General features: G+C 32.8%; 1 long non-coding RNA gene across 1 annotated transcript in view; it reads right to left on the bottom strand.

Annotated features, from left to right (window-relative positions):
• LOC138702731 (uncharacterized) overlaps positions 1-20,786 on the bottom strand; it is a 702,815-nt gene extending 682,029 nt beyond the window's left edge. Inside the window, exon 1 of the long non-coding RNA XR_011332887.1 lies at positions 20,614-20,786. This is a non-coding gene — a long non-coding RNA (uncharacterized lncRNA). The remainder of the gene's footprint in view (positions 1-20,613) is intronic.
• Positions 20,787-25,783: the final 4,997 nt, after the last annotated feature.

The raw sequence follows: 25,783 nt of genomic DNA, 5'->3' as shown, positions 1-25,783 counted from the left end.
TCCGTTACGTCATATCACGTTGACGTTAGGTATCGAAATTCATTCGCGTAGGCTATTTGGAGTCCATGTAATGAGTAACTTCATAAAACAGATATGTTTAATCAGAATTAGGCCTAACAAATATGAAAGCCAAGTTGTTATTGAATTGAAACTTTTAAGTTGTGTGGTCATTGTAGTTTACAAATGCTAGATTCAAAGTGTAGTTTTTGTGTACCGTATATTTTGTTATATGTATGCATTAGTATAAAGTCTGAACCAGTAGTATTCTATTTAAGTCCGCTTTCAACTGCAGAGATTATTCATCAAATTCAAATTGGGCAAGAAATGACTTACAAATTATCCTGGAGCTCTCTATTAGAGACATGGTTCTTATATGTGCCATAAATGTACAACACGGGAACATGCGTCCTACAGTTTTAATTCCGTCCCGCAGGAAACCATGCTAAGGATTTAATGTCCATTACAATACATTACCCTCTACTAACAACCTGAGGTCAACAGTCGGCATGATAATCACCGAGAACGACAGTAGACTTATATCATCTGTAATAAAATTGTAAAATATTTTCACGTAGGCTGTTTCTACACAATCTTGGTAGAAATCTCTTCCTATCTGAGTATAGGTACAGGGCTACTACAAAATAAATAGACAAATTTTAAGTCCTATAAAACAAAAACTGTGTGTGATATCAACGTACATTTTGCGGTGCTATGTTGAGAAACTCTAAAATTTTGCATGGTAGTGTTGTAGTTGGTAATCCTGTATGTGATGGTTTTTGCAAAAGCAGAAATAACAGAAATGTCGAATCTTGTGAAAAAGGCATATTGTGTGCTAGAATTTCTAAAACAAATTCTGTAATTGCTATTCAACGACATTTTAGAACACGTTTCCAAAAACCACCACCGTCTAGACAATTGAACTATGGTTGGCACAGAAAATTTTAGAACACAAGCTGTTTGTGCAAAGGAAAGAGCCCGAGAAGATAATCCGTATCAGAACAGAAAGTTGAACGTGTTCGTGTTGCTTAAGCAAGAATTCCACAGAAATCGACAGCAAAGGCAGGCTTGGAGTTAGACTTTATCTGATTGAAATTCTACCACAGCGTTGAATTAGCCGTGCTATAGACGACGAGCACGTTGGCCACCAAGGAGTCCCGATCTCACGCCGTATGACTTTTTCCTTTGGGGATTTGTCAAAGACAGGTTTCGTCCCTCCACTTCCACATGGTTTAGATGAAATGAAAGAACGTATCAGAAGAGCTGTGGCAAGTGTCGATGCAGCTATGTTACATCGGGTTTGGAATGAACTTGATCTGTGTCGTGTAATCACACATCGAACATTTGTGAATTCAAAAACTAAATTTCAAGACTCGCTCTACAAAACAGTGCAAAGTGCTTCCAAGTACCTCGAATAATTTTTGTTTTATAAGACTTCAAACTCTTCTATTTCTTTTGTAATAGCTCTGTATATTATATGAAATGCACTACCTGAATTTTCAAAATTCCATGGAGTAATCAAATACATTTTATGACCTCGTTACATATTGGGAAACACTTACCTTATTATCATGATAGTCCACCGCTGTCAAGTAACGGTTAGCATGTCTGACTGTGAAAGGAGCAGGTCTCGGTCAAAATCCTGGTTGGGACAAATTACCTAGAGAAGGTTTTTACCTGGGTTTTCCCTCAACCCATTAAGAGCAAATCCTAGGTAACTTTCGTCGCTTGACCCAATCATTATCACCTTCATTTCACTCAGACGCTAGGTAAGCACCTCAGTTGATAAAGCGTCGTGAAATAAACCAGTAATAATAATTTTACTATTACTTTTATTATTATTATTATTATTATTATTATTATTATAAGGCCTATTATTATTATTATTATTATTATTATTATAAGGCCTATTATTATTATTATTATTATTATTATTATTATTATTATTATTATTATTATTATTATGTTAAAGTGAAGCATGAGATACAGTTCTTGCTTCAGTAGGCCTACCACCTGTCCAATGGAGTAGCGCACTCGGCAAAGCTGAGTCAGGCGGGTACGTTGGTATTCCACTGTACTGTGTAAAACCCCGAAAAAAAAAGATACTAATAAGACCACAACATCTAACATGCTGTCCTAAGTCCTTGAACAAAATCATTTTATCCCTATTGTTAAAAATGAGTCGACGACGACGATGACGATGACGATGCTAATTGCCTACTTCAAGGATTGAACCTTATTACCGGTAACATTCTCACACGAATTTATAGTTGATTATTCATAATAAAATATTTAATATTAATAACTGCTTTCAATTACAAAAGCTATTTAGAGATATTATGGTGATATTGCGAAAGTGCAAAAAATATAAATTAATATGGCATGCAAAATAAATATAAATCTCAGAAACTTCTCTCTTAAGATATACATCGACTCTAGAGATATCAGATTTCTTCAAAATTTTGGCAAATAATGTTTTTGCCTCATCAGGAAGCTCATTTCTTCTATGATGAAGGATGAGTAGAACGGAGAAAAATTCTCTCCGGCACCGGGATTTGAACCCGGATTTTCAGCTACGTGCTGACGCTCTATCCACCAAGCCACACCGGATTCCCATCCCGATGTCGGATTGAATCCTCTCAGTTTAAGTTCCACCACTTGGGTTCCCTCTAGTGGCCAACCCTCATGCACTGCGTCATAGATGTATGACAGTGGCATAATGTTCACACATGTGCAGAGGTGCACTCATTAGGAGTGACTATTTTTCTCCGTTCCACTCATCTTTCATCATATGATGACGTAGAATTTCTGCACGGAAATATCATATGTACTTCGGTACATCGTAATAATATCATTTCTTCTAGTTTTCAAAATTATGTAACTTGTAACCACTACCTAGAGGTAGTGGTTACAAGTTACAAGTTACAAGTTACAATTACGTAATTATTCGGATATTTATAATAAGTATAAGTGCACTATACTTTCCATACCTTACGCCATCTTCAGTGACTGTTTTCTCCCATTTCACATTTTCAAACCTTTATTCTTTGTACGGCCAAATATAGACAGACTTAAAATAGGGAAAAAGACTTTATTGAGTATCAAGTTAAAGCTTAATCATGTGACTATGTTGTAAACTAAAATTATTATCTTCAAACGATAATTAGTTTATTCCAAAAATATAAAATTATACATATCTTTTTTCTAAAGTGCTTATATAATGCGGCATATATTTTAAATGGTTCAAGATAAATAAAAGAATTTCAATATGTAACATTCTCAATATTTAGGGGGTCATTTTGGTGAAAGACGTTTTACTCTAGGTCAATTTCTGATTTAGGTAGATCGGTAAAAAATTGTATTATTATTATTATTATTATTATTATTATTATTATTATTACTATTTTATATATATATATATTTTTTTTTAATCTTTGGGCCCTGAAATTCGACTTTCAAGTTTTAATTATATAAATTCCTTAGATTACTCCCAAGAATCATGTTACTAAAGTTTGAAAAACATTAAGGAAGAAATGGACTTTTATCGTAAGAATCCATGTAGGCTATACTTAACCCCCTTTCTGATAAATACTAGGTCAATATCTGAGTCAGATAGCCTTTCTGTTTTGATGAGAAACCATCTACTAACCAATTATCCTGGGTCAGGTCTTGTTTAATTGATGGAGTAATGTAACAGTGAGACGGGAATACCTCACGAATATCTTCCCCACAAAACCATTCAGTTCAATATACTCGTAATTTTTAACTTGACTCCGTGAGATCCGACATTTTTATATTCAACGTAAAAAAAAAACTTGAAACTGGAGTTTCAGCTACTGGTGAGGAATATCTAACACACACAAATGAGCCTTTAACAGTGATTAAAAGTAGGTCACTTGGATTCGTATTACGTCATATATCCATTTCTCGTTAGCCACGTCCATTTCTGAATCACTTAACTAAGGTTAAAATCATAAAATATTAAGGCATTATCACTGTTATACATTATCAAAATATACTCAACAATAATTCGATTATAGGTCAAATTCTGTTAAAGAGAAATGCTTTGGCTTTCATTGGATTGGTGAGCGAGAAAATGCTCATGTTTATGGAACCTTGCTCATTATTAATTAACCTATTTTAACCGTCATATTAACTAGGTTGTTTTTTCTATATCAATTTCTGATTCTTTGCATTCACCTACATCTGCGCACGCTACGAGGTAAGTTTATAAGAAAGCGTGAAATTCCATACACTGTGTTAAGAAAATAGCTATTAATGCTTTTTTTACGTAATTCAGTGGAAGTTTAAGAAAAGATTATACCTACATTCTGTAGGCTATCAATTCGTTTATGCTTACTATTTCAGGCAATTCACTTGCAATATAAGAATATTTATTGAATGAGTTTCAGTCAAAATGACTTATCAATATTTAAAGAACAACAACAAATATTTATACATATAAATAATTCATTGAAGTTAATATATTGCTAACGTTTTCGGCTATTTAGGCATCTTCAGGCATATATTCAAAATATCTCATGTGGTACATTAAAATTTTACTGTTATGGGCATAATCATTAAATAGATAATTAAACAATCTTTTAATAAACATATTAAAACAATATATAAAAATTAAATAAATGACAGTTGTGTTAATTATTGCTTTCGATGAATTTATTTGTTTAATGGTTAAAACCGAATTAATATTTGAAATATTCTTCAACTTTATAACAATAATTACAACTATTAATATACATAAGAAAATTGCAATAATTATGTACATTTCTATTAATGTTACACCTGTATTTAAGGTTCATTAATTCAGAAATTATATCTTGTTAATGTATTGCACATGATCGTATAAATATTTATGTATTTTGCAAATTAATGGTTTGTGTCGTTGTGTGTCATATATGTCAAGCATTTGTTGTTTTATTAAAGTTATAATTGTAGCAAAGTAATATGACCTTGTTTTTCATGTTAATTCTAATATTAAACTTCAGTACTTCATTTATTAGTATACGTCGGAATTGTTTCAAACAGATTCTTCGACTTGGGTTGCAAATTAGATCATAGGTATATTTATTAACTTGCAGTTAATTTTCTTATGTGTATTAATAGTTGTTTTAATTATGCGCAATGACATGGACGGAAATATATCAAATATTTTCAAACTGACTATATACAATCCGCTACTACGTAGGCCTACGTGTTTTTGTGTACCTGGTACACATAGGCACGCTTTGACCCATTGTACACCCTAAACATGCAATGATTGTCTAAGTCCGACAGGTGGTCTGGGTGGCTTGTGAATCTGATGCTGACAGGTGGGTCATTCTTTCTCAGTCTCTGATAGAGCCAAGGCCCATACGCACACGAGTAGTTTGATAAGCTTCAGGGGCCCTGAGCCCCAACCCTTACTAAATCAGTATAGTAAACCCGTACTACCCCCAAGACTTCACCCCTTTCTATTTTTAGTGTTACAAATGATAGATGAAATGAGAGGGAGGTGAAAAGTATAATGAAATAATAGAGGGAAATGGGAATACACCGAGAAAAACCCTCTGCAGCGTTTGATTTGTCCACCACAAAATCCATCACGACCTGGCTGAGGATCGAATCCGGGCCGCCTGGATAGAAGACCAACACGCAAGCACTCGTCTCTTCGCATTCATTCCCCTTCGTAGTAGTTCAGTGCTCATCTACTATTTGATAGAACTATAGGCTACTATTACTACACACAGTTAATAGTACACACCAATCTAGTTAAATTATGGATTAAAATGTAAAATAATCTGCTAGTACCGTAGTGTAAAATATGACTACGCTACAATGTTACCCATGATCTATTTACCTACTCCACTTGCATCAGTTGACTTCATGTTATATATTTTAATTATATACCAGCTATATAGTTTTCAATTAAGATACGGTATATTTTAGTAAATATAACCGTAGCTAACAGCAAAACTGTTTGTTTTAAACTTTACGATGCTGTTTCTTACCAACATCTTTTATATGATGTTGGCAATGATATACCAGGTGAGTCATCGACATCTTATTTATATGAAGTTATACATTTCCATACATTCACAGTCAATTCCGTAAACTCAGTAAGCCTAGTCACAACCATGACTTAACTGCGAAAGGGAATATTGTGCCTGTAATACTAGATCAGGTGATTAATGCTACAATGCTTTAATGTGGGAACCCCAGAATACTCTACATACTTCCTCCACATTAATACTACGCCAGCAGTGTCGCAAATGTACTGCAGAACGAGACTAGCAGTTCGGGCATGTATTATAAAATGATTGTGTTTTCAACACTAAAAATAAATAAATATAGACTAGTACATTATTAAAATTTGTGTTTACCCTAATCCATCACGCGTGCTTACTTCATTAGTTATATTTTAAGACGGGGTATACTCTCTCAAACCAACAGGTGTTAACATCCTTTGGTAACAAAATAAATTTCTGAGCTGTTTACTTCCTATTAAGGAATTACACTGTACCGGGCTAATTAACATACTACTTTTCACTTACAAGAGATCTGACATATTAAAAATTGACATACAAGATTTTTAATACCTTATTAATACACATTTTATTTTTTTCTTCCATACAATATTTTTACTTGCTTCACATTTAGCCTACTTATTAAATTTTTCATTGACTACTTATCCTTTGCATGCTGTTAATTTGGTATAGTATTCATTTGACATACTTTGTATAATGTACCCACATTTAAAGAAATGAAAAATTATAAAGTAAAATTATGGCCACATGTCCTTAAGTAATCCAAAATGTGTCCCTCATCCTTATATTGTTGATATCTTTGGACTATATGTTACAGTCTTCTGATACAAGAATCCCCTAAAACAGGAGTTCTCAAACTTTTTGAGACTGCCGTTTACTTCACATGTCAGATTTTCCGTGCGACGTTTTCGTACCAAAAATTAAAAAAATGCTCAAATTAGATTTGTTGGTATTCTTTTAAGAAAATAGTCATTTAGCCTTCCTTGCCAGCTTGTAAAAATACAATATTTGGATAAAATAAATATCTACACATAATGAAAACTTGCATGTCATGTTTCATTATAGACTGCATTATAAATTATTTTAGTTTTACTTTGCCGCTGCGACGCCCAAAACATAGACCGACGACGCACCAGGGCGTCGTGACGCACAGTTTGAGAACCTCTATCCTAAAATATAAATGTTGCTCCCCTCTTGTTGTTTCTGCAAATTCACCCTCTATAATTTGTATACATACGAAACCTCTATAAGTTTTAAACAAAGACAAGTAACCTTATAAACTATAACAGTAACTATTAACAATGTGCACAATATAATTACAGTAGAGTATGTCAAAATATGGTATGTGAATGTACAAATGAAACAAAGTAGTTTTATGCCAGAAAAAGTATACCTAAAAGGTTGTATCAAACTAAATTAGATGAAAAATAAATAAGCCAAATACTTGTATGTAAAATAGGTTGTATGTCAAATAGCAGTAGGTAAAGTGCAGTATGTCAATCCACCCGGAACCGAATTACACACCCGGAACGTGTAGATTTTTCATATCGTACTTAACCTTAAGTTGAAATTTCCTAGGAATAGGCACCACAATTTCGTGGGCATGCTATAAAATAAAGGTTTCATAAAATTTAATACAAAGGGACAAGTGAGTCATTCTGTATTGCAATTTGTAACAATTATTATTGAAGTGTGCAGCGGATAAACGATGTTGAGAATGACATAATGATAATCTAATTCACTATATTACTCAAAATTTATTGCTGTTTCTGTTGAAAATAAAGGAAGGAGTGACTGTATCCGTCGTCGTAATTTTCCATTTTTTTAAGTTCTTATAGGAACAGCATTAAAATCTGTAGTAATCTATTGAATTAGATAATGACCTCATCCTTAACAGAATTATAACATTCATCGCTTTCTCGTGTAGACTACCCTTCAATTGTTAACAATTTACACTAATGTCTTTCCATTTTAGTGTAAGATATCACTGCGCTAGCATTAGATCCTAATAAAAAAAGTTTACTCGTGTACTAATACTTAGGCTCTAATTGCATCAGCTGACTTTTATGTAATATTAATTAATTTTATTATTCATCTGCTATATAGTTTTAAATTTAGATTAAATATTCTGTTAGTAATGTGTGTGTAGTTCCTAGAAAAACTATTTCTTCTCATATCATAGCTAATGTTAAGCAGTTATGTATTATTATTTATTACGAATTTTCACTGAGTTAATCACTGTGGTATAGTGTTGGATATGACTTCGTTAGAATCAATAAAACAGTTGCTCATGTGCTAATACCCACTCTATTGCATCAGCTAACCTTCACCAATATAAATTATTCAAAACTCTTTCTTCTGACGTTTTAGGTAATGTTAAGCAATTATAATTATTATATTATTAGCTTTAACAATTATTAACACTCAACTCTCTTCATTGTAGTGTAAGGCAACACTTCGTTAGCTATAACAAAACTTTTATTCATGTATCAGTGCCCACTCATTCTGATATCACCTGTCTAATGTTACAATAATTAGCTATCATATACTTATATAACGGTATTATAAATTCATGCTATATATTTTCTTAGTATGTATGTGCGTAGTTCATAGCAAAACAGATTCTTTTAAACTTTAAGATGCTGTTTCCTGACGATATCTCGATCATAATGTTAAGCTACTATATAACGTCAATTTTAATAATTAGCAATTATGATGGTATTTTTATATTAGTGTCCTACATATACTTCATATAAGTCATAAGATAATGGAATTATTTTAATAAAATTATCATCATCATCCATTTCTAATGTTTCAACCTTTACATCTGTATTTAACACTTAAGTACTAGCGAACTATTTTGTGACATTAGTTCTCGCGTGGAGGTCAAAGTGACCCCCAAGAAAAATTACGAGTAAAAATATAAAATTCATAGTTCCACGTAAACTTTCTAGCTCATAGGCTACGGGTCATTACTTTCCGAAATGTTAAGTAATAATTTGCATGTATATACACCACAAAAGTATATTATTTCAATGTACCGAAGTACATATGATATTTCCATGCAGATATTCTGCGTCATCATACGATGAAAGAGTAATGGAACGGAGAAAAATTCTCTCCGGCGCCGGGATTTCAACCCGGGTTTTCAGCTCTACGTGCTGATGCTTTATCCACTAAGCCACACCGGATACAACCCCGGCGTCGGACAGAATTGTCTCTGAGTTCCAACTCTTGGGTTCCCTCTAGTGGCCGCCCTCTGCACTACGTCATAGATGTCTATGAACATAGGACCGAAGTCCACACATGTGCTGAGGTGCACTCGTTATGAGTGACTAGTTGGCCGGGATCCGACGGAATAAGCGCCGTCTTAAATCACTTCGTGATTTACGCATATCATATAATATTTCAATGTACCGAAGTACATATGACATTTCCATGCAGATATTCTGCGTCATCATACGATGAAAGAGACAATTCTGTCCGACGCCGGGGTTGTATCCGGTGTGGCTTAGTGGATAAAGCATCAGCACGTAGAGCTGAAAACCCGGGTTCAAATCCCGGCGCCGGAGAGAATTTTTCTCCGTTCCATTACTCTTTCACCACAAAAGTAATACTGTAATACTTGTGGACTGATTTGTAACATTATAGTCGAGTGGGGGTTACAGTGACCCCCAATCAAAAACACGAATTAAAATATGAAATATCCTGGTTCTACGTAAATTTTCTAGCTCATATGCATCATTACTTGCCATAATCTTCTAGAGCAAGAGATTTCATGTACAGAATCACAAAAATAACACTATGCTACTTGTGGACTAATTTATGACATTAGTAGTCGCGTGGCGGTCAACAGAACCCCAAGCCTAGAAAATTTAAATTAACGCAACAGATGACAGTGATAAACTGGAAGTTATCATGTAGACGTATTGCCGACACCCTTTCAGGAAGGTACTGATAAGCTGGACAATGTAGGCAACAGCGTAAAAGTAATACAAACCAACATACAACACTGTGTTGTCAACATAAACCCCATGCAACTACTTAAATGTTAATAATACATGACTATTTACTACATCATAGAAAGTTCAGCCATGTGAAATTGAAATCGATGTTATATTCATATTAAGTGATAAATAAAATTTTTAAAAGAAACATACAGGCGTAAAAAAATGTGTTTGTTTTGGAAATATAAAAACAATATTTTCCAAGACATTTACTGTAATAAACAGGAAACGTACTTCGAAGTTTAATAGCATGCAGCCGTTAAGTCGTCATACATCTTGCTATTACGATTTCTATAGACATATATCAATGAAGCCAGCAAGTGAAAGTTTGTGCAAGGTGGACGGAGGGACGAACGGATACGAACTTAATGTGAGCTAAGAAAGTTTCGCTATCATAAAGTGAATTTTGGCTTCGTTGCTCAACTAAGTGTTAAGAAAATTATTGATGAAAAAGGATTTTGATGCAAGATACAGGTAAAAAATGAGCCAATATCTTATACTTATTTACTATAGGCCTAAGATGCGGTAAATTGTATTGTAAACCATTATTTCAATCCTGTAAAATTCTCACTCTTCCATCGCTATATGTATTGCAGTGCTTGTTATATACCAAAGTGAATATTGATAATTTCCCTTTGAACTTGCATTTTCACGAACATCATACGAGAAGTTGTAACGATATAAGACTTGATTTATGCAGATACAAGACTACACAAAACAGTTTTTATTATATGTCTCTGAAGTTTTATAATAGCTTACCTAACTCAACTAAAAATTTAAATTACGATTCATTCAAATCGTTAATTAAAAGAAAATTATATGAACACAGTTTGTATAACATTAATGAATATTTTAACTTGGCAAACAATTTTGTATGATTTTATTTATATTGACGTTGCTAATGCATAATGTATTTATGTCCAAGCAATAAAGTAGCTATCTATCTATCAAAATAAATACGGAAGTTAAATCGTATTTAATTCGTTTGCATTTCGCCAAACTTAAACACATTTAAAATAAAGTAACTAATTTAATTCCCAATTAAGTCATCACGGCCTGGAATCATAGAAAAATAGTCATTTCGAAGACCATGTGTAGTGTTAATGTAAGCACTGACCTTTATAGTGAGTTAATTTGTTATAATATTACGAAAATAAAATGTCAAACAGAGGTAATCTCAAAACATTTTTAAATAATCGAAAACCAGAAGATGGATGGGCAGATTTTAGAAGAAAATAAGAAAGAATGGAAACATGTAGAAATAGATTTCAATACAAGAAAACCTCATCCGAATTTCTTCAGCAATATTGAATACAAAATGGGATAATATGAAAGTAGATGCAAAGAAATTTCGTGCAACAAACAAAGTTCATGCCTTCAAATGTAATATTATGCCGACGTGATAAATATGTTATTCATATTACTCTAGTTGCCGTATTTTAAGCAACCGAAGATTGATTAAACGTTTCATCAATAAATGTATCATTTAAATAATATTATTAAATACTTAACTATCAGTTGGAAATCCTAAATCACTTTCTATACTATTCAAAATATACAATGTCTATGTTTTGCTTAGTCAACGGCATTTGCAAATCTTTTTCGTACCGGTATTGTATTAAAATAATCTCTATTTTCTTAAATTATCCTCGCCCATCTTGATAAGAAGTCATTTTCAAATATCAAGTCCATCTTTGTCCTCGCCATAATGAAAATTGTTATTAATGTCAGATTAACTATTTAAATGACCCAATATTAACCAATTACCTTAAACGTAGTTTAACAAGCCTTAAGTCCACACCTGTGGAGTAACGGTTAGCGCGTCTGGCCGCGAAACCAGGTGGCCCGGGTTCGTTCCCGGTCGGGACAAGCTATCTGGTTGAGGTTTTTTCCGGGGTTTTCCCTTAACCCAATATGAGTAAATGCTGGGTAACTTTCGGTGTTGGACCCCGGACTCATTTCACCGGCATTATCACCTTCATCTCATTCAGACGCTAAATAACCTTAGATGTTGATAAAGCGTCGTAAATAACCTACTAAAATAAAAAATAAACAAGCCTTAAAGCCCAATTTGTGTTGGTGAAATGATTGTCTCTGAGATCAATTATAAAGACTTTAATGAATAATTAAAGTTAAATATATTTGGTGAAATCGGTCCTAACACGGGAAACAAAGCAAAATTGTAATTATATACAACCGTTAAATGATTCCAAATGAAGAGTCCCCTGCAAGAATAATGGATGTCATTTGGAATATATTTTGCAGGAGAAGCGATTGAAAGTTTGAAATGCTTAGCGCTCAAAGCTTAACTGTGACTTTCCGATCATTACTGGACAATGACTATCAGTGTTAATGCCATATAAGTCTGTTTGTACATTCCATATGTCTTAAGCTATGCATTGACAGTCTTGATTCATTTTCGATAAAAAAAAAAGTGACATCCATCATTCTTGCAGTGGACTCTTCAAATCTAAAGTGAATCTTTAGTTTAGAAAAAGCTAAAAAAAAAAAAAATAATAACATTTATATTACATAATGAAAAGGAGGAATTCAGATAGTTTACTTTACAGTAGAAGAGAGATAGAAACTCTTAAATAATTTGTAACCATATTTGATAATTTTAATCAAAATTAAAACATTTAAAAGTATGTAGGTCTACGTGAAAATACAGCCCAGATGTGTGCAGTATCATCTGTCCACAGCTATGCTACTAATAACAAGTAGAAATAATAAAATTGTTAAAACCGCTGCAATGGACATTTGTATTTGCCAATGCACCGAAGTAGATCATCGTTATGAAGCAGCTTTGTTAGGCCTATTACTAGTATTAAATTCGGCTTTGTATCTCAAAATGAAAATTTGACAAGACAAACAAATTATAAACATTTCATTATTCTGCACGGTAAGATAATAATCTTCCCTCAAATTTCACATTGTTTTTATATCATAGACATATGACTTCGCAAATATAAAACTCTACACTACATTTTGTGATTTGTGATTAATTTAATTATTAAGCAGTGCATGATTCTACACAGATAAAAGTTAACAACAGCGCTTAATATAAAGTATCGTAAGTAAAATGATTAACCTCGTCATTAGACAGGACGCCACAAAAAAAAAAAGCTTAAGTATTAAACATCATAAATACAAGAATTTACCATTTAGCTCTTTAGATCAATTTCGTTCTCAGTCAATGCAGCTTCCACTAATGTACAATAATAAAATCCATCATAACAGTCGTGTAAGAAGCACGAACTACCAGTAAAATATTATTCACGGCTAATATTTTTCAACAATTTCGTGGTTAGACTAACTAGAATTAGTCGCTGTCAAAATTTCGCACTGTAAGCTCAGTTTTAAATATAAAATAATGCACAATACAATAATTTTCATTTACTTTGTGAATAATTTCCTTGTAAGTAAATTTAGGTTCCCACATTGAACGAATTTGCAATGTCGATTAACATAGTTTTATTATAAATCACTATAGGCCTAGAAAGGAATTTTAAATTTTTATTTTATTTACTGTAAATCGGTATAAAAATACGAAATTAAACATAACGAGGAAAGGAAAAATTTTTCGACAAAATCTTCAGCAGACAGTGTAAGATTTTTGACCTACAAAACTATATATCAATGGCTCGTAATTACATAATTAAGCAATTGAAGGTTAAATATTTTTATTTCTTAAAATTACAAAAAATATCTCAATATATAGAATTGATGAACGAAAGCTTAAAAATTAACTAAAATACAGTTAACGGTTTAAAAAGTTTATATTTAATCTGAACATAATTACGTAGGCTTACTAGATATAAACTGTCCGACAATAACTACCTGACCTTATGAATGAGCTTGTACAAATTGTGAAATAAATTATGTTTTTAAAATTTCTGAAATGGATTCAAATACACTACTCCTTTTTACTAACGTAAATTATTACCATTTGTGTGCATCACTTATTAATTATTCCTTGTTTTGTCGGCCGTATGTTAATTTTACATCGAGTTACAAATTGCTGTAAACCTATGACGTGTAAGTTCCACAAAAATAAAAGTCTGATGATTATCGACTAACAGAGTTTTTAACTATATGAAATAATTCACAAGTCTACGATAATTACCAATATTATCAACAGTAATCTCACTAGAGGTTTTGATTTATCTAGAGAAAATCAAAACTCGAGTGGGATTTAATTGACTATTACACGATTAGAAGAAAGTATATAAAGATTAGAAGTAACAAAGTACTCCAATACAATAAAATATTAATTGGCTTATGAAAATATAACTGTCTTCAAATGTATCAACTATCGAACCTGACGATGTTATATCCAGGCCTTGTACAGTGGTTTCTGACAAAAAAGTATCATTATTATTATTATTATTATTATTATTATTATTATTATTATTATTATTGTACCATCTCAACATTACGCTAGATGGCAGTAGTGTTTTATGATTATGTTTTCTTGTTACCGGTATCAGTTGTGCCAACTATGGAATCATTATTGAACTCTGTGGACTGTTACTAGTCAAGGAGGCATTGTTGATTCAGTTTCATTTGTATTAAAATGCAACATTCCACTTCAATTATCCGAATCCCAGTAATCAACGTCACTTGACAGATGATTTTCAACAAATCTTAATATTAAACAATATCTGATACGTGACTATCCATAATATCATATAGCAGAAGCTATAACATAACCTAACTAATATACTGTACACAAGTGTTAGGAAAGTTTTAATTAACGACGATGACATAAAAAATAAACATGAATAATTTTAAAAGGAATAATTATTGAATGTACAATTTTGAAATTTGAATGTGGTTGGTGGTTCAATTGATGTTATATTGGACGTGTGCGTGATAGAAGTGAACTCGTTGATTTAGGCCTACATGGTGTATTCAACTTATTCAGGATTTCCGAATGAATAATTTTAAAAGGAATAATTATATTGAATGTACAATTTTCAAATTTGAATGTGGTTGGTGGTTCAATTGATGTTATATTGGACGTGTGCGTAATAGAAGTGGAACTCGTTGATTTAGGCCTACACGGTGTATTCAACTTATTCAGGATTTCCGAATGGTGCTCTTCATTTATTTGTAAATCGGATTTCAGAAGATGCATAGGTATGATCAGTGATTTTTATTAATTCTTGTTCTTGATGCCAATGCGAGTCATATTTGAAACTGCTGTGCATCGATTGGAGTGATTTGTAATTTTATATATATTTTTTTTGACGTCCAGACCAGCGCAGTTTCAAATGTTGGCAAACAAAGAAACAAATGCTAGGGACGCGATAAAATTAAACAAATGCTAGGGACGCGATAAAATTAAACAAATGCTAGGGACGCGATAAAATTGTGCGATAAGCAGCCATGATAGGTTGAAATACGTCCTTTCGTACCGTTTTATTGGTCAAAAGTAGTATGACGTAGTAAGAGTGTAATAGAATAAAACATGGCTTTACTCGTATTTCATGAACTAACATAAACTAAGATTTAAAAAAGACCCAATGAAATCTAATATTTTACAAAAAAACATTCTTACCGAGCACAGTTTAAATTTACCAAAGAAAAGTACAAAAAAAATCACAAAATACTGGACCTAATAATTAACAATGAAAAACATTTATAGCTTTTTTTGTCTAAAATTTCATTATTACCCACCGAAAGATTCCACACTGACACAATTTCGCTGTAATGGTATATATAATTAACAGATGGTATTAAGAATGAATTCCACTTGTATAGTCTGATGGAATCTGTTATTTGAGTAGCGTTATGATTCCGTGGTAATAAAATGTTGGCCTAATTGTTTATGTAATTACCACAAACCAATGAGAAAAAGAATTTCTCACTCAATATTTTAAATAGTTACTTTCATAGGTAGCCTGGGTTTTCACTCTGAAAAACAATCATCATAACGGTTTTATCATCACGAGATATTACTAGAAACAATAAGTCACTTATATTTTGCGAGAAATTACGTATTAGGAAGTCTAGGATTCCACATTAATAAAATTTCGTCCTAACAGTTCATATAATATTAACACAGAACTATAAGAAAAATCTAGCACTTAAATTTTACACACAGCTTTTATATTAGGTAGCGTATGATTATGCATTGATCGTTTTTTCACTCGAAATATTCATTTTACCGTATTTAGTACTTTATCAACAATGATTTATCACTTAGGCCTACGCTTTCTGAGAATTATTAAGCAATTTGGGATTAAACAGTGATAATTTGATAAAATAATGGTTCATTTAATTAATTGAATTTCATTAGTTTAATTAATTTAGTAAAATAAATAAATAAATAAAACAAATAAAAATTAGCATAAACATTGTAAACGAATTACCACTGATGTTTACTCAATAAATTCACTATTAGAAACACTGATATTGTTTAAGTATAACGGTTAATTAACAGTTACATGTAAGTTCTTAGGCAGTGTAGAAGTACACACTGATGAATTTTAACTCTAACGGTTCATTTCATACGTTTTGATTACACAACTTTTAACACTATATCACTTCAGAAAACGTATATAAAGACAAATAATACGTTTTCCGAGGTTCATTTTATTGACATACCAATTATAATAATAGCTTTAACTCTTACAGTCCACACCTGTGGAGTAACGGTTAGCGCGTCTAGCCGCGAAACCAGGTGGCCCGGGTTCGATTCCTGGTCGGAGAAACTTACCTGGTTGAGGTTTTTTCCGGGGTTTTCCCTCAACCCAATATGAGCAAATGCTGGGTAACTTTCGGTGTTGGACCCCGGACTCATTTCACTGCATTATCACCTTCATCTCATTCAAGGCTAAATAACCTAAGATGTTGATAAAGCGTCGTAAAATAACCTACTAAAATAAAAATTAACTGTTACATTTACTAAATAATTTCCTTCTTAGGCAGTGCAGAAGTACACACTGATAAATTTTAACTCCTACCGTTTATTTTATTAACAACCATTATAAAAAGAATTTCCCGTTTACATGTACTGAGTAATTTTGTTTTTAGCAGTGTAGAAATATGCACTGATAAATTTCAACTTTAAGGGTCCACTTTATTGACATAAAGAATTATAAAAATAATTCTGCTGACATTTACTAAACAATTTCATAGAAATACATACTGACCGATTTTAATTCTAATGTTTCACTTTATTCACACAAGGAATTAAAAAGGAAAGATTCACTTCCTCTGTTTTCTGAATATTTTCGTTATTAGGCAATGTAGAAATACGCAATGGTATTTATTTGAACTCTAGTATTTCATTTTATTGGCACAAGGAATTATAAAATAAGATACCGCATACATTTAGTGAATCATTTCGTTACTAGACACTGCAGGAAAAGCATACTGATAAATTTTAAATCCAATTATTTATTTTATTAGTATAAGGAATTGTGGAAAACAATATAACACTTGATTATGTGGTCTACTTTCTCGAGATATTAAGCAGTGTAGGATTCGAAACTAATAGCTTTCTGACGTAACAGTTAAATTAATTTCAAGACAACAATTTCTCATCAACGCTGAATAACCGAGTAGTTGATACAAAGTCCTTAAATAACCAACTAAAAAGTACGCCAATATAACATTATTGAAGACCTAAATTGTGTGAATAATTTCATATTATAGCTATTTGGATATAATAATTTCACTTTAAAATGTCGCATTAACGATTCCTACAATTAGGCCTAACGTAAAGGAAAATAAAATATTTAGTACAAAATTGTGAACAGTTAATTCTCTTACTAGGGAATACACCAATTGTTTATTTAATTACAATAAACTCTATAAAACTATGTAGCACTTGATTATTTTAATAACATGATATAGTCTAATAACTCTGCAGATTTCCACACTGATAATATGTTACATTAACGGTACATCTTTTTGGCATAATGCTTTTTCTAAAGAGGCCTAAAAGTTTATGATTTGTACAAGTTTCCTTGCTAGGTAGTGTAAAATTATAAACTGATAAATTTTTACACTAACGGCTTTTTAATTAACGTGAGATATTTTGAAAAACGATGTACCTCTTGGTTATTTAACATCATTAATGGACTGCACAGATTTTCACACTGATAAAATGTTTTACTAACGGTAAGTGCATCTCTTTGACATAATGTGGTGGGAAAAAGTATAAAATTTACATTTTGTGAAAAATTTCAGTTTTGAAAGCGTTCCTTTTTATTTATTTATTTATTTATTTATTTATTCATTTATATTTTTATTTTACACTTTCAAGTGTTCTGTTTACTACAGTTCCGTTATTTTACAAAAAAGAATTCAGCACATGTCAATTTCGGATCAACTGTAATATCACTAGCACAGAATATTTTACAGCATGGAATATACATTTACAAAAGTGGCTCTATAAATTTCTTACGGCGTAGTACTGTATATAATCTTTACTTACGTAATCGTCGCGCTTGAATTAAGCCTAAGTAATTACAGTAAAATTGACTTCGTTGTTTGTAGCAAGTTTATCGTTGCTGCTTTTCTATAATTTAATTATGCTTTGAAATTAAAGAATTTCTTAGATTATGAAATAGATATAATGAAGTAATGTTGAGAATAACAGGTAAAACTTAACTTCCCATTAAAAAAAAGCTAGAAAACGAGTTCCGAAAATTATAGGTAAAACTAATTAAACTGCCTTAATGCGAAATTTATGTCAAATGACTTCTCCATGACCAACTTCTTCCAAATCCCTTTCTGTTTTCCCATGTTTCTATCGGCGATAAATAATCATGTCTAAGATAAACGCTAGCTTCGACTGCCCTAGGCTATTCTTGTTTGCTTACGAGCAAGAAAAACGTATTCCATGGAAATAAACGTTTTTATGCACAAAACTGCACATATCGTTCCTATTATGTAAAATAATTAAATAATATAATAAGTAGAAACAATCTCGCATCAGCACCATTTTGTGATTAATCTCTCACTTGTTATACGAACGCTATATAAATTCATTATACACCGAGCTTTTCCTACGCATATTTCCTTCAAATTGAACTCATAAATTATGCCTATAAAGAAATATCCTCAAATAGCTAAAAAAAAGTGCTGTATACAGATCGATGTGAAAATAGAAAGAGAAAAACCATTCTTTTAATATCGAGGCTTTCGTTCAAAACTTCGCAACTTTCTGTATTTTATATAATGAGAAAGATGTAATATACATTAAATCATTACACTGCATAAATATAATTATTATAAATAAAATTACTTACAAATTTTGTTTCATCTGCTGGACAAAAATGTCACGATGTACTTATCGAAAACCACTGATTATTAGTTCAAAACCCACAGGATTACATAAAATATCCATGATAGTAACATACATTGCGGTATTTTATTTGAACTATTGGCAGTCTATCATCACGGACATACATGAGAATTTCGCAAGTATATACTGTCTTGATTATAGTATGTAAAACTCGGGTTGGGAAAAATTGCGTAGTTTACTTTTCTCTACTATAAACGACATTTCGAACTATGGGCGACATTCATGGTACATTGTTCGCAGAACACTTCTATAAATCGTTCAAAAATAGAACATGTTTTTCCTTAAAAAATAGAAAAATATAGTTGGAAAACTAACTTCGAAAAGAGGTTAATGTAACAGCAATAATTTTAGCCAAGAATATTAGTCAACTAGAATGTGTAATACTTATAGATATTAGTAAATTTCTGTCCACAGAAAAGTTTTATTTAAATTTTTATAACTGATTTTGTGAAGACCTGACACAAAAAATCACAAATCCCCCATATTGAAACAAATCGCAGAATGCAATTCCGAATATTAGAAATTCATTTTCAAGGAGATAGTACGCCTAATATGTATTCTATTTTGTATTAAGACTCTTGTCTCGTAGAATTTGTAAAATTTGTATTACAATCATCCTTAAATTTTATTTTACTGGAAAATTTAAATTCAAAACTCTGAAACACACATTTTATAACAATTTCTCGTAACGTACCTGGAGTACTATTGGTATATTCATATAATTCCCTGTTTTTAAATCATTTACAGTACTTTGGCTTTGGGGGCAATGCGTCATAAAATATATAATAGTACCGTACAAAAATTAATTACATCTTTTATTTTATTTAAAATTTGAAAGCGCAGGCTCTGAGAACTACTTCTGTAAAAACTTGAAGCAATAGTCATTATAAAATATTCTCGATTTGAAAAAAAAAATCGTGGGACGATATTCCCACATTCGCAATCTTTCGTACACAAACAAGATAAAATTTCGGCTTTAGAATTATATAATAATTCTTACACGAAGTACAGAAATTGTGAACCACTTCGCTGTAGATTTGATGCTATACAGTATAATAATTTAAGATAGCCCTTAATTTAAGACATTGCGGTGTATTTCAATCCATCGTCACCAAGGAGATTAAAACAAGGAGATAATATCGGAAGTACAATTTCTGCCCGCTAGAGTGCACAATCACACAACACATTTTATGCCCACAGATCACAACTTTCTAAAGGAATCGGACAAGAGTATCATACACACATCGAAGCTGCAAACCGTCGCAATCTCCACCACCGCTTCACGTCACGTCATAGGACTGATAGCTCCCGCGGGAACCGTGTGTTCCAAGAACCGTGAGGTGACTAAAGGGCGAGCAAGGAAAACTCCTGCCGGCCGAGACGACTTGCAGGATGCTAAAACCGGTACGAAATCTGCCGCGATCCTGCTGGCCTATCTTCTGCTGAAAGTAGAGACCTCTACCGGCCGTAGCCGCTGTTACTGCAACCTATATATAAATCCCGGAACTTCTGCACAGGGTTTCCCAAAGTTTACACTTGAAATACAGAATCTCCGTTATACTAGTAACAGACTACAGTCGCTAATCGCGATTACCATTATCGCGATTATCTTCGACCGTCATTATCGAAAATGTGTCGACACACTAGGTCACGTTTGGTCCCGTCTGGTCAACAGCTGAATTACCAAAAAAGGAAACAATTTTCTGTATGTAGGCCTACAACATCTGAAGTTCATATCATTATATATATATATATATATATATATATATATATATATATATATATATTTTCCATTCTGATATGCAAATCTATTTGTGTACATGTTTTATAATGTAAACCGATACAATTTATCCATTACTATTTATATTATTTTGGAAAGATATTTTATAACCTATATAATTTATATAATTAAGCCTAATAATTATATTATTTTGTAATAAAACATTTTTAAAATGAACCCTAACCTCAACGTATCGTAGTAATGAAGACTTCAATTAAAAATCTAAAAAAAGAAATCAGTTCCAGTTTGTAATCCATTATTTATTGAAATGAAACATTTTTCAGCAGCCTTCTATTGCCCTCTATATATGAATAATTCGTTTGCCATTTGTCAATATATTTGTTTTTATTTTTCTCACATCTACATTAAATTTGTAGAATACGTCTAATAGTAGCCAAATGTCATTTTCTAGCCATTCATTTTCGTTTCTCTTTCATAGAATACAATGGAAGGAGTAACAAAATTCCAGAGCAGAAGCTATCACGACTAACTAAATAATATAAATCAAAGTGATTCCAAAAAAAAGATTACTGAAATGTTACTTCCGTCCACTGGGCCGTGCCTCAGCGCTATTATCTAGTTCTGGGAAAAGGATTAAGCTTCTGATCGCGATCGGGAAGGTGACACGCTACAACCACGATCGCGATTAGATCGATAATCGCGATTAGTGACTGTAGTCTGTCACTAGTATTATATTAAAAATCATGGTGGCAGAGTAATATATTAGCAACATCTCACTAGATTGGATGACAAACTTCAAACTCTAAGTCAAAAGATCCAGATAGGTAGGGAAAGGTTATTGAAAAGTTAAACGATTTTCTCGAATAGGTTGTTGGTTAATAGATCGATTGGTTTCTTATGCTCAGCACTTGAAAACTAAAGTCCAATTGTATAAGAGCCAATAACTATAGGTTAATTTTAAGCGAATTTTGGGTAAATACCTCGAGGTTAGTTTCTGTATGTATTCTATAAAATAAACTTACTAAAACGTAAATTAGGTTCCGTACTAACTGATATTTGCAGTAAAATATATGGCAACATCACGAAACATGAGTGGGATTTGTGTGTAACGCTAGCTGATTTTAAACTGTTTCGCCAATAAGAGAGAAATCACAATCATCACCGTCGCCTGAATAATCTATGAGTCTCAATACTGTGAGGAAGACCATGAACACTGAATTAAGAACATTATTTCGTTTTGTTCGTGGTTGCAACTGAAGACATAACCGATGTAATCTTTGATAATGTTCTTCTAGTACAGTCAGTCTGGGTAGCGTAGTCGGATAGACCTAGCCTTCTGTGCTCGAGGTTGCGGGTTCGCTCCTGGCCCAGGTCGATGGCATTTAAGTGTGCTTAAATGCTAAGGGCTCATGTTAGTAGATTTACTGGCATTAAAAAGAACTCCTGCGGGACAAACTTCCGGCACACCGGCGACGCTGATATAACTTCGGCAGTTGCGAGCGTCGTTAAATAAACCATAATTTAAAAATTTTAATCTCTTTCACTACAATTGTTTTTCATCGACTTCAATGAGCGTATTTCGACGCTCGTGGAAAACAAAAGGAGCACGGTGAAATTTTATACCATAAGATTTGGCGTTGTTAGATGATACTAAAGGATATGCTACTGGAGCTAACCGACAGTAGTGAGCAGTATGGAATGAAGATATATGCAAACAAGGTTAAGACCATGGTTTTCGGAAGGAAAATAAAGAAGGTAAATTGGGAATTCTAAATGAGGCAGTAGAGCAAGTGGACAGCTTCAAATACTTGGGGTGTACTCTAACCTGTAACATGAGCTGCTGTCAGGAGGATAGCTATGGTCAAGGAAGCTCTTAATAAAAAAGGAGCATCTTCTGCGGACCTCTGGAAAAAGACCTATACAAGAGACTAGTGAAGTGCTTTGTGTGGAATTTAGCATTATATGGGGCAGAATCATGGACATTACGACGAAGTGAAGAGAAGCTACTAGAAGGACTGGAAATGTGCATATGGAGAAGAATGTAACGTGTGAAGTGGACAGACAGAATAAGAAATGAAGCTGTGTTTGAAAGAGTGGATGTAGTAAGAATAATGCTGAAACTGATCAGGAAGAGGAAAAGAAATTGGTTGCATCACTGACTGAGAAGAAATTGACTACTGAAGGATGCACTGGAAGGAATGGTGAACGCGAGAAGAGTTCGGAGTAGAAGAAATAAAATAATAGACTACATTAAGATATATGGATCATATGCGGAGACTAACAGGAAAGCAGAAAATAAGAAAGACTGGAGAATGCTGGGTTTGCAGTGAAAGACCTGCCCTTGACCAGAACATTATGAATGAATGAGTCAGATGAGATATCAGAATATTCCGAAACAGGGAAAGAAATATATTAATTTGTAATTTAACTTAACCTAAAAAAAAATATAACACACCCCCTCAATCGAAACTTAAAAAATTAACAAGTCTGTGGCCATCAGCTTAGCTGAGTCGACTAAGACGCTTGCCTGCCGACTTGGAGTTGCGCTTGGGGACGGATTCGATTCCCGCTTGGGTTGATTCCTGGTTTGGTTTTTCCCGAGGTTTTCGCTAACCGTAACACTAATGTCAGGTAATCTACGGTGAATCCTCGATCTCATCTCGCCAAATACCATCTCGCTAACACCAATTCCATCGACGCTGAAATATAACCTAGTAGTTGATACAGAAACGTTAAATAACCAACAAAAACAAACAAATGTCTAAATACAATGAAAATAAAATTCATTCTCCAACATACTTATGAGAAAATTTCATCTTCTTTACTTTCGGATATATTTTCTGTAAACTTCAGTTAATAACATTAACTTAAGAAGGTTTTCCAGTTATCTTACAATAAAGACGAAATTATCTAAAGTTGGTATTAATACAACCAACATTTTACATTTAAGTGTAACTGAAGAGAGAGTTAGTTGGGAGGCCGGAGGGAAAAAGACCTTTGGGGAGGCCGAGACGTAGATGGGAGGATAATACTAATACTAAAATGGATTTGAGGGAGGTGGGATATGTGACAGAGTGAATATATCAGGATAGGAACCAATGGCGGAAATGAACCTGCGGGTTCCTTTTGAAAGTCATTTGTAAGTAAGCACGTATAACTCAAGATTGATTTAATGTCTTAATCTGAGGTTAGTTATTTATACAATTCGCACTCTGTCATTTATACTACTTGACTAATCCTTGCTTTTTCGATAAACATTTTCAACTCTTACATGTATCGACGGGATTTGTTACACATAGAAACCTGTGCAGCAGTGTGATTTAGAAGTGAAGTTTTTCTCTCTTCTTTGTCATAGGGCATTATAAAACAGTCTTTCACACCTGTGGAGTAACGGTTAGCGCGTCTGGCCGCGAAACCAGGTGGGCCACCTGGGTTCGATTCCCGGTCAGGAAAAGTTGCCTGGTTGAGGTTTTTTCCGGGGTTTCCCTCAACCCAATATGAGCGAATGCTGGGTAACTTTCGGTGCTGAATCCCGAACTCATGTCACCGGCATTATCACCTTCAACTCATTCAGACTAAATAACCTAAGATGTTAATAAAGAGTCGTAAAATAACCTAATAAAATAAAATAAAAAACTATAGACAATCACTATAATGATAACTTCTATTCCCAAGATGGCTAATCATTATAGACTCTCTAGAAATAACAATATATCTATGATTACTTTCCGTAACGTCGTGTGGTAATTAAAGTGACTTAGTCTGCATGTCTCAGCGTTTGCCTTATTTTTAAAGCTCTTGCGGTAAATAAGCGACCTTCCCTTCACAGGAAAACGTGAAGATCAGTCGTTCTGACACCTTGCGGTCACTGTGGACTGATATATGGTTTAGCTCAACACAGCCTATGTACGCTGCTTCGCTGAGAAAACTGTCGTTATCAATTTACAATCCCACAGTATGTACCAATGTCGTAGACAAAAATGTTTACAAGGAATTTCAAAATATGTCACAGTAACGATTTGGAAAGCTTCATTATTAGTATTGAATATTCATTTTTAAAGCGTTGCTTTAATGTTTGACAAATGATCACTATCAATTTACAAGACCACAAAATGTATTACTGTGGTAGAACAAATATGTTCACTAAAGTTTCAAATTATTCAAGATTAATGTTTTGAGAAATTTAATATGGTATGGATAGTTTTAAAACGTAGGTTTGATTTCTGATACTTCATCGCCATGTTCAATTTACAATCTTACAAAACGTGCCACTGCTCTAGAGCAAAATTGTTCAAGAGTAATGATTTGAGAAGCTTCAATATTATACGGATTTTTTAAGGCGTTGGTTTAATATTCTGAAACGTTTCCATTATAAGTTTACAGTCACAATATGTATGTCTAGTTCTTCTGTTGTATAACACATTTGTATGTTCCTTGCGTAAAATTATCTCTCGACTTATTTCTAAAAAACAAATATAGTTTGTGTATGAAAATCACAAGTTTTTCAAATCTTTTTGTTACCTTAAAATCTCCGTCAATGATAGGTGAAAGAGATTCTCAACAAAATCCTTACAATTCTTTCACCTTTTCATGTATTTTACAAACGTATAGATATAGAAATAGATCCAAATTCAGTTACACAATACTTCACCAGTTTTGAGGTCAAGAGAGT

This window comes from Periplaneta americana, chromosome 7 (genome assembly GCF_040183065.1).
Source record: "Periplaneta americana isolate PAMFEO1 chromosome 7, P.americana_PAMFEO1_priV1, whole genome shotgun sequence".
Taxonomy (NCBI): domain Eukaryota; kingdom Metazoa; phylum Arthropoda; class Insecta; order Blattodea; family Blattidae; genus Periplaneta; species Periplaneta americana.
This window is presented reverse-complemented; position numbering and strand designations above follow the sequence as displayed.